This window comes from Emydura macquarii, unplaced genomic scaffold (assembly GCF_026122565.2).
Source record: "Emydura macquarii macquarii isolate MOO-44397 ecotype Brisbane River unplaced genomic scaffold, CSIRO-AGI_Emac_v2 contig_2636, whole genome shotgun sequence".
Taxonomy (NCBI): domain Eukaryota; kingdom Metazoa; phylum Chordata; order Testudines; family Chelidae; genus Emydura; species Emydura macquarii.
The window spans coordinates 42,891,429-42,903,561 of NW_027132773.1; the positions used below are offsets into that span (position 1 = coordinate 42,891,429).

Consider the following 12,133-nt stretch of genomic DNA (forward strand, 5'->3'; position numbering starts at 1 on the left):
CCCTAGCAATAGGTGACCCTGAAAGACTCAGATGATGCGATAATGCACGCAAACATTTGGATACTTATCACAACTTTATCCAAAATACTTCAAATTCAATACTTGAAACTTCAAAATTGAGCAGGAAATGTTATGAAGCTCTCCAATTTGTCCATATCTTTCATAAAGTATGATGCCCAGTATTCGAGCTGAGGCCTATACTATTCTACTTGGCACCAGTAAGGCCTCAGCTGGAGATACTGTGTCCAATTCTGGGCACCACACTTAGGGAAAGATGTGGACAAACGGAAGAGAGTCCAAAGGAGAGCAACACAAATGATAAAAAGTTTAGAAAACCTGACCTATGAGGAGAAGTTAAAAAAACTGGTCAAGTTTAGTCATCAGGAAAGAAGATTGAGGTGAGGGGGACGGACCTGATAATAGTCTTCAAATATGTTAAAGGCTGTTATAAAAAGGACAGTGATCAAGTGTTCTCCAAGTCCACTGAAGATAGGAGAAGTAGTAATGGGCTTAATCCGCAGTAAGAATGATTTAGGTTAGATATTAGGAAAAACTTTCTAACTATAAGGGTAGTTGAGCTATGGAATAGGCTTCCAAGGAAGGTTGTGGTATCCCAATCCCAGGAGGTTTTTAATAACAGGTTGGACAAATACCTGTCAGGGATAGTTTAGGTTCACTTGGTCCTGCCACAGTGCAGGGGACTAGACTTGATAACTTCCTGAGCTTCCTTCCAGCCCTACATTGCTATGATTCTATGAAAATGGATATTCAGTCCTTTACTTGTAAAGGACTTGTACTGATCCAAAGCTCACTGAAGTAAGCAGAAAAACTCTGACTGGAGTTTCAGTGGTCATTGATACAGGCCTTACCTGTCTAACAGAAATAGGAAGTTCAGAGGCATAGAAAAAATACAATAAAATTAAAAAAAAAATAATTGGGAAAAAAAATACTTGAAACTTTTACTTGTTGGAAAAGTTGTGAGTCAAGTTTCAGGTTGCTTCTTATTTTATCCAAACCAGCTGGCACATCCTTAAACCTATTGTCACACAATGGGAGTTGCAAATCAAGATCAATTGCTATATATGGACTGAAAGAAACAAAATATTTTTGGCAAAAATAAACACATCACAGTATGGATATATATAACATGACAATTTTTAAAACCAGGTTTCCATTTCTGTATTATGCACATGCTTTTATTTTTTAGCACTATCACCTAAGAATACTTATCAGTCACATATAATGGTCTTGGACACCACAGTGCTAGATGCTGTAATAACACTGACCTGTATTGTCTGGAAGTCTCTGCTTTTCATTTAAAAACAAATGCAGTTGACATATGTTACCAAAAAAAAAAAAAGAAAAGTCTTGTTGAAAGAAAAGTTAATTGGTTTGACTGGACATAAATACTAGGTACAACAGATACTTTTTGCAATTTTAGATACTTTAAAATTCTCACTAAAGCTGTTTTCTACCTCTCTAGCTGTGTATGGGGCCTTAAAGAGGGTACCAGTCATGTAAAGGCCCCAGGAATTTAATTCTATCCTTACATTCTGAACACCTCCATTTAATCCACTCTTGTTGCACACAGGGTAAGTAAATCTGAGATTTTGGCCAGTGATTTTACACATTTAGCCGGGATGTTCAAACTAGCAATTTTCTATTTTCTTATTGTATGTTACATTCAAAATTAAAATGCCGAAAACATATTTTTCTGACACAAGATTTGATTTCTACCTTAGAAGCAAAAAATTCAATGCCAGATTATAAACACATTCCATTTTATCTAGGTACTAACAAAGCACATATATAATGGGTAAATATTAAAGCTGTCCAAAAATTTTGCACAACCCCTCCAATTCCCAAACAGGAAAAGACATCTGATTCCAGTACAAACCTAGAGTTTAAGTGGAATTCTGAGCAAAGCTGCCAACTTGTTATTTTTTGGCATAAACATTATAAAACTCGTTGGTTTTAAAGTGTTTCAACATCAAATCAGGAGCTTCCACTTTTAATGGTTCACTTTGTACCCAGTAATCAAAGGAAAATCAAGGGGTGCAAAATCCACGCAGATCCAAACCTAAAAGAATTTCTTGTAACCCCATGGCAATTTCATGACACCCACCTCCCCCAAAAAAGATTTCTTTCTGATCCTCCTCTATCCATGTATAATATTCCAACCTAGAGTATAAAATTTTATGAGCCCCCTTCCATTAATTGACAGCTTCCTCTTTTTTCACAGCTAAAGGAGTGCTTCTGTAAAACCCTCTGCTTTCAGTGCTGGTGATCTGAAGATTGAGTCCCCATTGATCCATATGGAGTTTGCACATTCCTGTGGTCACAGCTCATTACAATTAAGGATATAGCATTAACTTTAATTTCCCATTTTAACTTTGATTTTGTATTTGTGTTATCTCCTTTCGGCTAATTTTTTGGCTGAAAATACTTCCACTGAAAATAAGGTTCTAAAGCTTATCCTTGAACCATCAAGATATTTTCTTATATCAGCCAATGGAGATGGATAAATAAAAGCATAAAACTAAAGAGAAAGAACCTCTGGAAGAAAAATACAAACAGCACCCTGAACTGTATATGAATTGATAGCATATATCATTTTGTATGTATTACTGACTCCAAACATTCACCTGTGTTTGAAACAAGATAAATAGATACAGAGATTACCTAATAGCAGAAGCAGTTTGAATGCCCCTCTGATGTTATTTCTGATGTGTTGAAAGAATATATCATAGCCAGTCAGCTATTTATATAATTGTTCAAATACATGCAATACAGTAAATCCATTTGACATTTTTGTCCTACTATTTTTGAATATGTATGTGTACACAATGTAAGCAGGAGACGCACATTATTCATTATAGCTCTAAACACAGAAGAAATATTGACACAATCGTATTAGGATGCCAAGCTCTGTCATCGTTCTCAGAAGTGACAATATTTTATGTTTTATACATTGTGCACATGGTATAAAGGAAGAATCCTTTATGCTCAGATCAGGGTAATATTTTTATGCTACATTTCAGGATTTTGTTACATGAAAAATCTCCACATCACACACTGATTATTATTTTATAAGTCTAATTTTTTAGCATCTGTAGTTACCATTTTACTATCGACAATGAATTTAAGCAAATTTTAATTTATAATCAGGACAAAGCTAATGTAGACATCTGTGCAGGAAATGAGTCAGGTTATTAATATTTGCAAATATAGAACTCTTGCTAAATCTGTTCATTCATTTGCATTACATGGAAGACGAAAATACAATGTGCTTACATTTTGTGATCATACTGTACTATCTATTTAAGTACATTTAATATTGTAGAAACATGTTGATTCATAGTGTACATAGGTAGCATGAGTGTATATGCAATGAAGAGGACGACATTTGCCTCCAATACAAAGTTTATATTTTACAATTAAGGAATCATTTCCTATTATTCTTGTTTGCATTTATTTATTTTTGCTATGCCTTTAATAGGGCTCTGGATTTCATCTGCTGTGAAGCAATTGTTTATACTATGTGTATATGTGTTATCGATTATATGTAGAGCTGGCAACACCATCTAGTATTATTACCCAAGCTTTCACATTATAAAACCCTGTTTTCAGGTGCTTAAAACACTTCCAAATTTTAACTATTCAGGCTGAAATTTTATAGGCTGAGTGTCAGCCTCAGGCTGCTTTTTTTTTTTTTTTTTTTTTTTTAAAATAAGTTTCAGCCATGACAGTTTGGCCATTTTGAAGAACAAGACTAGTGAAAAATATATACCTCCCCATACATCCCTCACAGGGTCCTTCACGCAAGGTTCTTAAGCAAACTAAGCAGTCATGGGATTAGAGGGAAGGTCTTCTCATGAATCAGTAACAGGTTAAAAGATAAGAAACAAAAGATAGGAATAAATGGAAAGTTTTCACCATGAAGAGAGGTAAATAGCAGGGGACAGGGGTCGCCCAAGGATCTGTAATGGGACCAATGCTGTTCAACACATTCATTAATGATCTGGAAAACAGGTGAATAGGGAGGTCACAAAATTTGCAGACAATACAAAATTATTCAAGACAGTTTAAGTCCAAAGCTGTCTGAGAAGAATTACAAAAGGATCTCACTAAACTATCTGACTGGGCAACAAAATGGCAGATGAAATTCAGTGTTGATAACTATAAAGTTATGCACTTGAAAAAATAATCCCAACTATACATACAAAATGAAGAGATCTAAATTAGCTGTTACCACTCAAGAGATCTTGGAGTCATTGTGAAGAGTTCCCTGAAGACAACTACTCAATGAATAGTGGCAGTCAAAAAAGCTAAATGTTAGGAACCACTAGGAAAGAGATAGAATAAGACAGAAAATATCATAATATCATAAAATATCATAATGCTACTATATAAATCCATAGTATGCCCACCCCTTGAACACTGTGTGGAGTTCTGGTCATCTCACTTCAAAAATAGTACATTAGAATTGGAAAAGGTGCAGGGAAGGGCAACAAGAATGATGAATTATGGAACAGCTTCCCTACAAGGGGAAATTAAAATAACTGGGACTGTTCAGCTTAGAAAAGAGAGAACTAAAGGGGAAATATGATAGAGATCTATAAAGTCATGGATAAAGTGAATAAGGAAGTGTTAATTTATTCCTTCGCATAATGCAAGAACGGGGGGGGGGGGGGGGGGGAGGGGGGTGTCACACGATGAAATTAGCAGGCAACAGGTTTAAAACAAACAAAAGGAAGTATTTCATCACACAATACATAGTCAACCCATGGAACTTGTTTCCAGGGCACATTGTGAAGGCCACAAGTATAACTGGGTTTACAAAAGAATAAGATAAGTTCATGGACGATAGGTATAACAATGGCTATTAGCCAAAATGATCAGGGACATAGCCCCATGCTCTGCGTGTCCTAAATTTCCAACTGCCAGAAGCTGGGAGTGGATGACAGAGGATGGATCAATTGATAATTGCCCTGTTCTGTTCATTCCCTCTGAAATATCTGGCACTGGCCAATGTCAGAGACAGAATACTTGGCTAAATGGACCATTGGTTCTGACTCAGTATGGTCATTCTTACGTTGTTGTGCGGCACCATATTAAAATAATTCTGGTGACCTTTTCTTTGAGGAGCTCTAGCATCCCAAAGCTTTGAGGCTTGAAATTTGGCAGTGATGGGCTTTGTGTCAGGAACGTCTTTTATTGTTCCTGTGAAACTCCACTCCACTCCACTCAAATTTGGCCTTTGAAAAATCAGTTCACAGTTATGAAGGAGAGACTTCTTGGAGTTTAGCAGAGTCCATCCTCACTGAGCATGCTCCAGCACCTCACAGCTCCTGCAGGTGACTGGACTACACAAGCACCCTCACCGAGGGTGATTGAGTATGTTGCATCCCATAGTTACAGGGGAGAAACTGGATTTCCTCTGTAATGTTGTTCCAGCCCAGCTGCTCTGTGCCAGCACGGACCAAGCACTGGAACTGACAGCGAGGTGCCACTCAATGACGCCTCTCCTGGTGCAGAGGCAGTGTGAAAGAAGCAGCTGCCTGACACAAGGAGCCAGACCCAGTGAAATATAATGGAATAGACTGGGACAAGAAGCCAGACAGATATTAGGACAACAGATATCAGTTACTCTATTAGCTCTAATGGCAGAGGTCTGCGTGGTGGATCTAAAGGTTCCAATGCTGCAGATGATGCCACATGATACAATTTTTGTTGACTAATTTGCTTTTTTTAAAAAAACCTAGGAAATTACACTCACAAAAACTAAGTTGAAAGAATATTAGGGTTGCAAAGTCAAGCACTCAATAGTTAGAAAATATTTGAATTAAGGTTTCCTAGGCCATCATACTTTGATCCCTTTGTGTTTATGCATGATGACACTTTTTTAATTACATGCTTAAATACTAATTCTTAGTATTAGTAATTCTTCCCAGGCTCATTAAGAACACGGGATGGCTCTGCTCTGGGAATAAATCAGGACTGGCTCTTGTTTGTAGAACCCTGCCTTATCAGTTGCAGAATTTGGAAGGCATATAGAAAATGAGGCAAGGAATTGCAGAAATGTCAGTCTCATGGTTAAAGCAGTTAAATGCTGCCCTGAAGAACTGGCCAGACTCTGCCATAGGCTTCCTATGTGATGCTTAGAATGTCACTTAACCAAACAGATGGTCACTAATTATGTGAGTTCCTCATTTTCTGGTCCCTGACTTGAGATCTTAGGGTCTGATTTACAGAAGTTTTGAACACAACAGCTGCAACTGAAGTCAATGGGAGCGGTGCTTTGAACAGATGAAGGACTATATAATACTAAGTACGCTAAATAATCAGATCCTAGACATCTCAGCTTAGGTACTCAAAATTAGTGAATACTTGTGTCCTTCGTTTCTTTGCGCCTAAGCTCCCCACCTATAAAATGGGGATAATAATATCTTCATCTCATGAGGGTGTCGTGAAGATAAATTAATTATGCTTGTGAAGTACTAAAATACTATACTTTTGAAATTCTTGCCTTTCCAACCTTAACGTTCTTCTAACAGTTTTTGTCTCTAGCGCACACACACACACAATTTTCCAGTAAATTAATTATTACCTCTTAATCTTAAATTTAGTTTAAAATATATATGTTAATTATAGGGTTTATTTAATTTACAATATATGTGAAAGCAGTCTGACAACAGATAATTACAGGCTAGGACCAATTTCTTCACTAGTATTTAGAAAAATGTGTAGAAACCCCTCGTGTTTAACGCTACCATGTCAGTGCTGTGAGACCATAAGCTGTTATGGTATGATACTAAAGGCATAGCATACTAAAGGCATAAGAAGGTTCCCACGAGGCAGAGGGTAAGTGGATAAGGTCATCTCTAAAGTATTCCTGACTATATATATATGTTCTACGTTGTTACTCAATACATGCTCTTAAGTTACGGTACTTAGAAAGTACTTTAGTTTTTAATGCCCTAAAATCAGGTATGTGCGGATGTATGCTCTCTACTGCTGTGTACTGCGGAACTGGCAACTACCATATCAACACCAACAGCAGAAGACATATGAATTGCTAGCAGGTATCATCAATGCCCTAATCCTGCACTATTTAAAGCAATGAGTTTTTTTCCAGTGACTCAACAAGAATAGGTACAAGGCCACAAACAAAGATATGATTTTGGGTAATGAAAATAGACAAATTGAAAAGAAAAACTCTTAACTGTATTAACCCCACTTGCAACACGTACTTCAGTTTTATTTAGGTTTGGTATTAAAAAATATTGCTGATTGTGTTGTTTTACTATTGTTCTCATAAATCATCTCAGATCTGGGAACTTGAATGGAAGATCAGGCCTTAAACAGATGAAAAGTTTGGGTTTTTTTCCCCCCATTTTAGTACAGAATCATTTCCCCAGACAAGGGCTGGAGCTGACATTTTAACAGACGATTAAGTAAAGCCAGAGAAGGTTTAACCTGGTAGGGATCCTGAATGACACCACAGGCGCTGACCATGATGATTCAGTTATTAAATAATCTGTTGTTTGGAAAATTTTACAGTGCTCATTAGGCCCAAAAATATAATAAGCATCAAGTATTAGTTCATGCTGAACCAGACTAGACTCCCAAGCACAAATTGAAGGAAAGGATTTTTTGGGGATTTTATATTGCTTCTTTTTTAACATTTATTAAAGATATATTAAAATATGCATTTTAATTGGCAAAAATGGCAATTTCAGAGAATGGGAGTCTTGCTCTTTCATCTGAGTTTGAAGTTCATTTTTAGCCACACTGTGCAGCTTTTAGACATTCATTATATCAGTGTCATAATAATGCTGTTCCTCTGTTGTAGCCTGTTCATTTAATGGTAACTTTATTTTAGAGAACAGTCATTTTTCATTATTAATAAACCAATCAATAAAATGAGTTGTCTAAAACATACATATTGATTTTTTAGTGTTAATCAAAAGTGTGTCCAGTAATTATTGATTAATTGGTTAAAAATTCATTGGTTGATCTTTAGCAATGTCTGAGAAACAAGGAGACAGAGGGAGAAAATAAAAGGGAGAAAAGCAGAAACAAGGAGAAGAGGAAGCGACTGATAACAAGAATCAGCAATCCCGCAAACAACAAGTAGCTGTCTCCTACGTTTAATCTGCTCATATAGTGATACAGACATACAGCCTGATTCTCTACACCTAGTGCCAAGGAATTGTAAAACACTACCCAATCAGAATGGCAGCATATTAACACCTACTTTGCATAGGTGTAAATGACACAGTAGAAAATCAGGCCTATGTGGGAAGAACAGCACAGCTGCTAGTTTTGTAAGACATCATTTACAGGGCCTCCCCCTCCCTCCCCGAGTTGTATCTGGGAAAAAAGTATTTGCTTCATTCTCTAGGAACAGATTTTAATTATAGGATGTATGTCAGCAGATAGCCACTGAGTAGAGTGTGGCTGAGAACTCTCACTAATAACGCTAAAGTTTCTGAGGCAGTAGTTCTGTGCTTGGGAAATATTTATTGAGCCTCGTAACATGTTTTAACTTTGGTCTGAAATCTATTTTCAGGGTTAGGACCTAAGTAGAAAGAGACTTAGGGTGAAATACTGGCTCTGTTGAAATAAGTAAGAGTTTTGCCATTGACTTCAGAAGGGTCAGAATTTCACCTCAAGTCACCCACCTTCTCTTTCCATTGCTCACTCTGACACCTAAATATCATGATTGGGTGCATTGAAAAGATAAACAGATAAACCCTTTAAGATTTATTTGTTTATTTTATAGGGTAGATGACCAACAGCAAAATGCACACCACCAGTGGAAGGTTTGGCCTAAAAAGGATTGCTTATGCTATCATGTGTTGTCACTCCAAGGCCTACAACAAGCCCATGTAAACTAAGTCAGAACAAGAAAAAAAAAAAAAATCAAATCTGTTTCAAACCTATCTTGAAAATGTGCATGCAGCTCCACTTTGCTCCTTGACTATATGTGAATAAATTCAGTTGACATTATTCTGATAGCATTTGCTATTGTATATATCCGTAGACCTCCTTGTACAATTGCACATGTAATTTCTTTTTGTTCTAAAACACACGTGTCAAAGTGCCACATCAACTAGCGAGCATAAGCCAAGCTTTATGGCTGGAATTCGTTTGTTGTTTTCCAATATCACTGTTGTTTCATCAGCCATCCTTGAATTAATGTAAAAACCAACCAACCAACCAACCAAACAAAAAAGTATTTTTATTTTGAACACTGTATATTTTAGTGCTAATGTAAAACTTTGTCATTTTCATGTTGCATATGCTTTGCTAGGCAGTTGGTTTTGTTCATACCTTGCCCCAGTTAGTATTGCCCTTCAATTACTTATTGATAAGATTTCCTAGTACGTATTGCGTTTTCCCAAGGCATTTTTCCCCACCTATTTGCCTAAATTGATGGTAAGTCTCGATATGCGTGTGTATGTGGCATAAGAAATAGCTAACAAAACCATCTACATGTTTTCTTCCTGATCAGTAAGGGAACAGGAACCATTATTCTGCCTTCACATTTCTATGCCCGGATCCAAAGGCCATTAAAGCCTATGGAAATCTTTCCAGTGTCAAAGGAATTGGGCCTGGTGTTATGTTTATTATGATTAGCCTCTGAGGAGCCTGCTCTGACTCTTCTAATTTGTCAGTATGTAAGACCTTAGACTCGACAAACAACATACACTCTGCAATGAATGAGAAGACTGACAGAACACAAATAACGTAGACCATAACCATGACAGAATGCCATACCTAATCAGATATTCTGCAATGGACTATCTATGAACCTGTGATGTCACCATTTGACAGAGTCAGAGAAGGTATAGTAGGCTGCATTATGTTTTCGTGGAGCTTTGTTGATTGGAGCTTTAGTTTTCAGAAAATTACAACTAGGCATGTTTTGGACTGTGGATCTACTTTATCTGTATTAGCAAACTACCAAGGAGTGAACAAGGGTGGTGAGAAAGATAAATGTTGCCCAGTTCTCACCCATTTCTAGCCATAAAGCAAACTCTTTATGGTTATCACCCTTGCATGAAAAAAAATGTGATAATATAGGTGAATTCAGTTCAGAGTTTTGATGTTCACTATTCCTTTGCATCATCTCGTATAGTACGCAGTGAAAGAATAATATCAAACTAGAAGAGTAGATCCCAGGACTCCTAACTGGAAAATATTCACACTATTCATAATTTAAAGGTCAGCCCTTTCCTAAAGGTTTCTCCCCAGACCCCATGCACATTATGTGTAGTCTTTCCCCCCCCCTCCCCACCCCCAAATGCTTGCTTGTGATTTAGAAGCCATACAATGTGCTTTGCTGGCACAGCAAAACTACAAATGCATATGGAGCTAATAAAATAGGCTTACTTTGAAGTTATGAACTGACACACTCAAATGCTGTTTCTTATAATAGTAATGATGACTCACCACATGATTATTAGGTGTACAGATGATGTGAGATCACAAAACATTTTTGCGCTAAGGAAGTCTTTCAACTTGCCTTGACCTGATTTTGAAACTGGGAAGTGTATCATTACATGAGATAAAGTAATTTTTTAATGAAAATTATCTAATGGACAATCACGTACTAGAGGACATTACAGTACAAATGTTTGCACATGGAGAGCAAAAAGAAAAATGTAACACTGTCTGATAGTCAGCTCTGCCCTGGAAAATCCATTTCTTTTTGTGAGAGAAGAGTGGAAACATTAAATCGTCCCAGTCTGATGAATCACGTTTCACAGAAATCTAAGAGCCAAATTCTAGTTCAAGGCATTGAGCTGCTAGAGCCATATCACAGTGGGGATGAAGGAGCTGAGACTCAAGCAGTGCTACTCCTCCCACCACAATACTCTGGACCAAGAACCAGGCAGAACAAACCTCTCTCTAAAGACACCATGGCCCATGTGGCTTCTGCTCTGCCCCCACAGCCATGTGACCTCAAAAAAGAAAATCACCAGGGAGCCTTTGGGCACTGTTCATGCCAACAGTGGTAGATTGCTTTTTTCCAGTTTTTAGTATTCTTTCCGCCCTGCAGCCCGGCTGTTCACTCCAATTCCTGTTGTCAGTTTCTTCACTTAAGCCTCATTCCACCTGCCCACTATACTCACTTTCCCCCCAACCTCCCTTCATTGGCCCTCGCTCCCTTCCTGTGACTCCTCCAGTGCCCTCCCAACAAACTACCTCTCCACCCTCACAAAAAATACACCATGGAACTAACACGCTATTGGCAACTTACTGTTTACTTGGCTAGTATGTTTCATCTCTTACCACCAACCCAGAGCTGCCGTGCTTTGTTCCACTCTTTTTATGATATTTTATGTACAGTAGAACCTCAGAGTTATGAACACCAGAGTTATGAAGTGACTGGTCAACCACACATATCATTTGGAACTGGGAGCACCCAATCAGGAAGCAGCACAGACCAAAAAAAAAAAAACTGGAAAAAAAAGGAAATACAGCACAGTACTATGTTAAACGTGAACAACTAAAAAAATGAAGGGAAAGTTTAAAAATATTTGACAAGATAAAGAAACTGTTTCTGTGTTTAATTTAAATTAAGATGATTAAAAGCAGCATTTTTCTTCTGCATAGTAAAGTTTCAAAGTTGTATTAAGTCAATGTTCAGTTGTAAACTTCTGAAAGAACAACCGTAACTAGGGCCCTACCAAATTCATGGCTGTGAAAAATGGATCCTGGACCGTGAAATCTGGTCTCCCCTCATGAAATCTGGTCTTTTGTGTACTTTTACCCTATACTATAGGAAAAAAGCATACAAAAGTGCACAGCGTTTCTCAAAAGGGGCTGAAGGCTATTGTAGTGAGGGACATGGTATTGCCACCCTGACTTTTGAGCTGCCTTAGGAACTGGACGCCCGGCCAGCAGCCGCCACTCTCCGGCCACACAGCTCTGAAGGCAGCACTGCCACCAGCAGCAGTAAGAGTGTCATGGTATGGTATTGCCACCCTTACTTCAGTGCTGCTGCTGGCGGCAGCACTGCCTTCAGAGCCAGGCACCTGACCAGCAGTTGCCGCTCTCCGGCCGCCCAGCTCTGAAGGCAGTGCAAAAGAAAGAATGCCGATACCAAAACCCCCCTACA

The 12,133-nt window shown here is 37.9% G+C and overlaps 1 protein-coding gene across 11 annotated transcripts in view; it reads right to left on the bottom strand.

Annotated features, from left to right (window-relative positions):
* The window catches only part of CACNA2D1 (calcium voltage-gated channel auxiliary subunit alpha2delta 1), a 623,614-nt gene that overhangs the window by 117,883 nt on the left and 493,598 nt on the right, over positions 1–12,133 (bottom strand). The gene's annotated exons all lie outside the window — the stretch shown is intronic.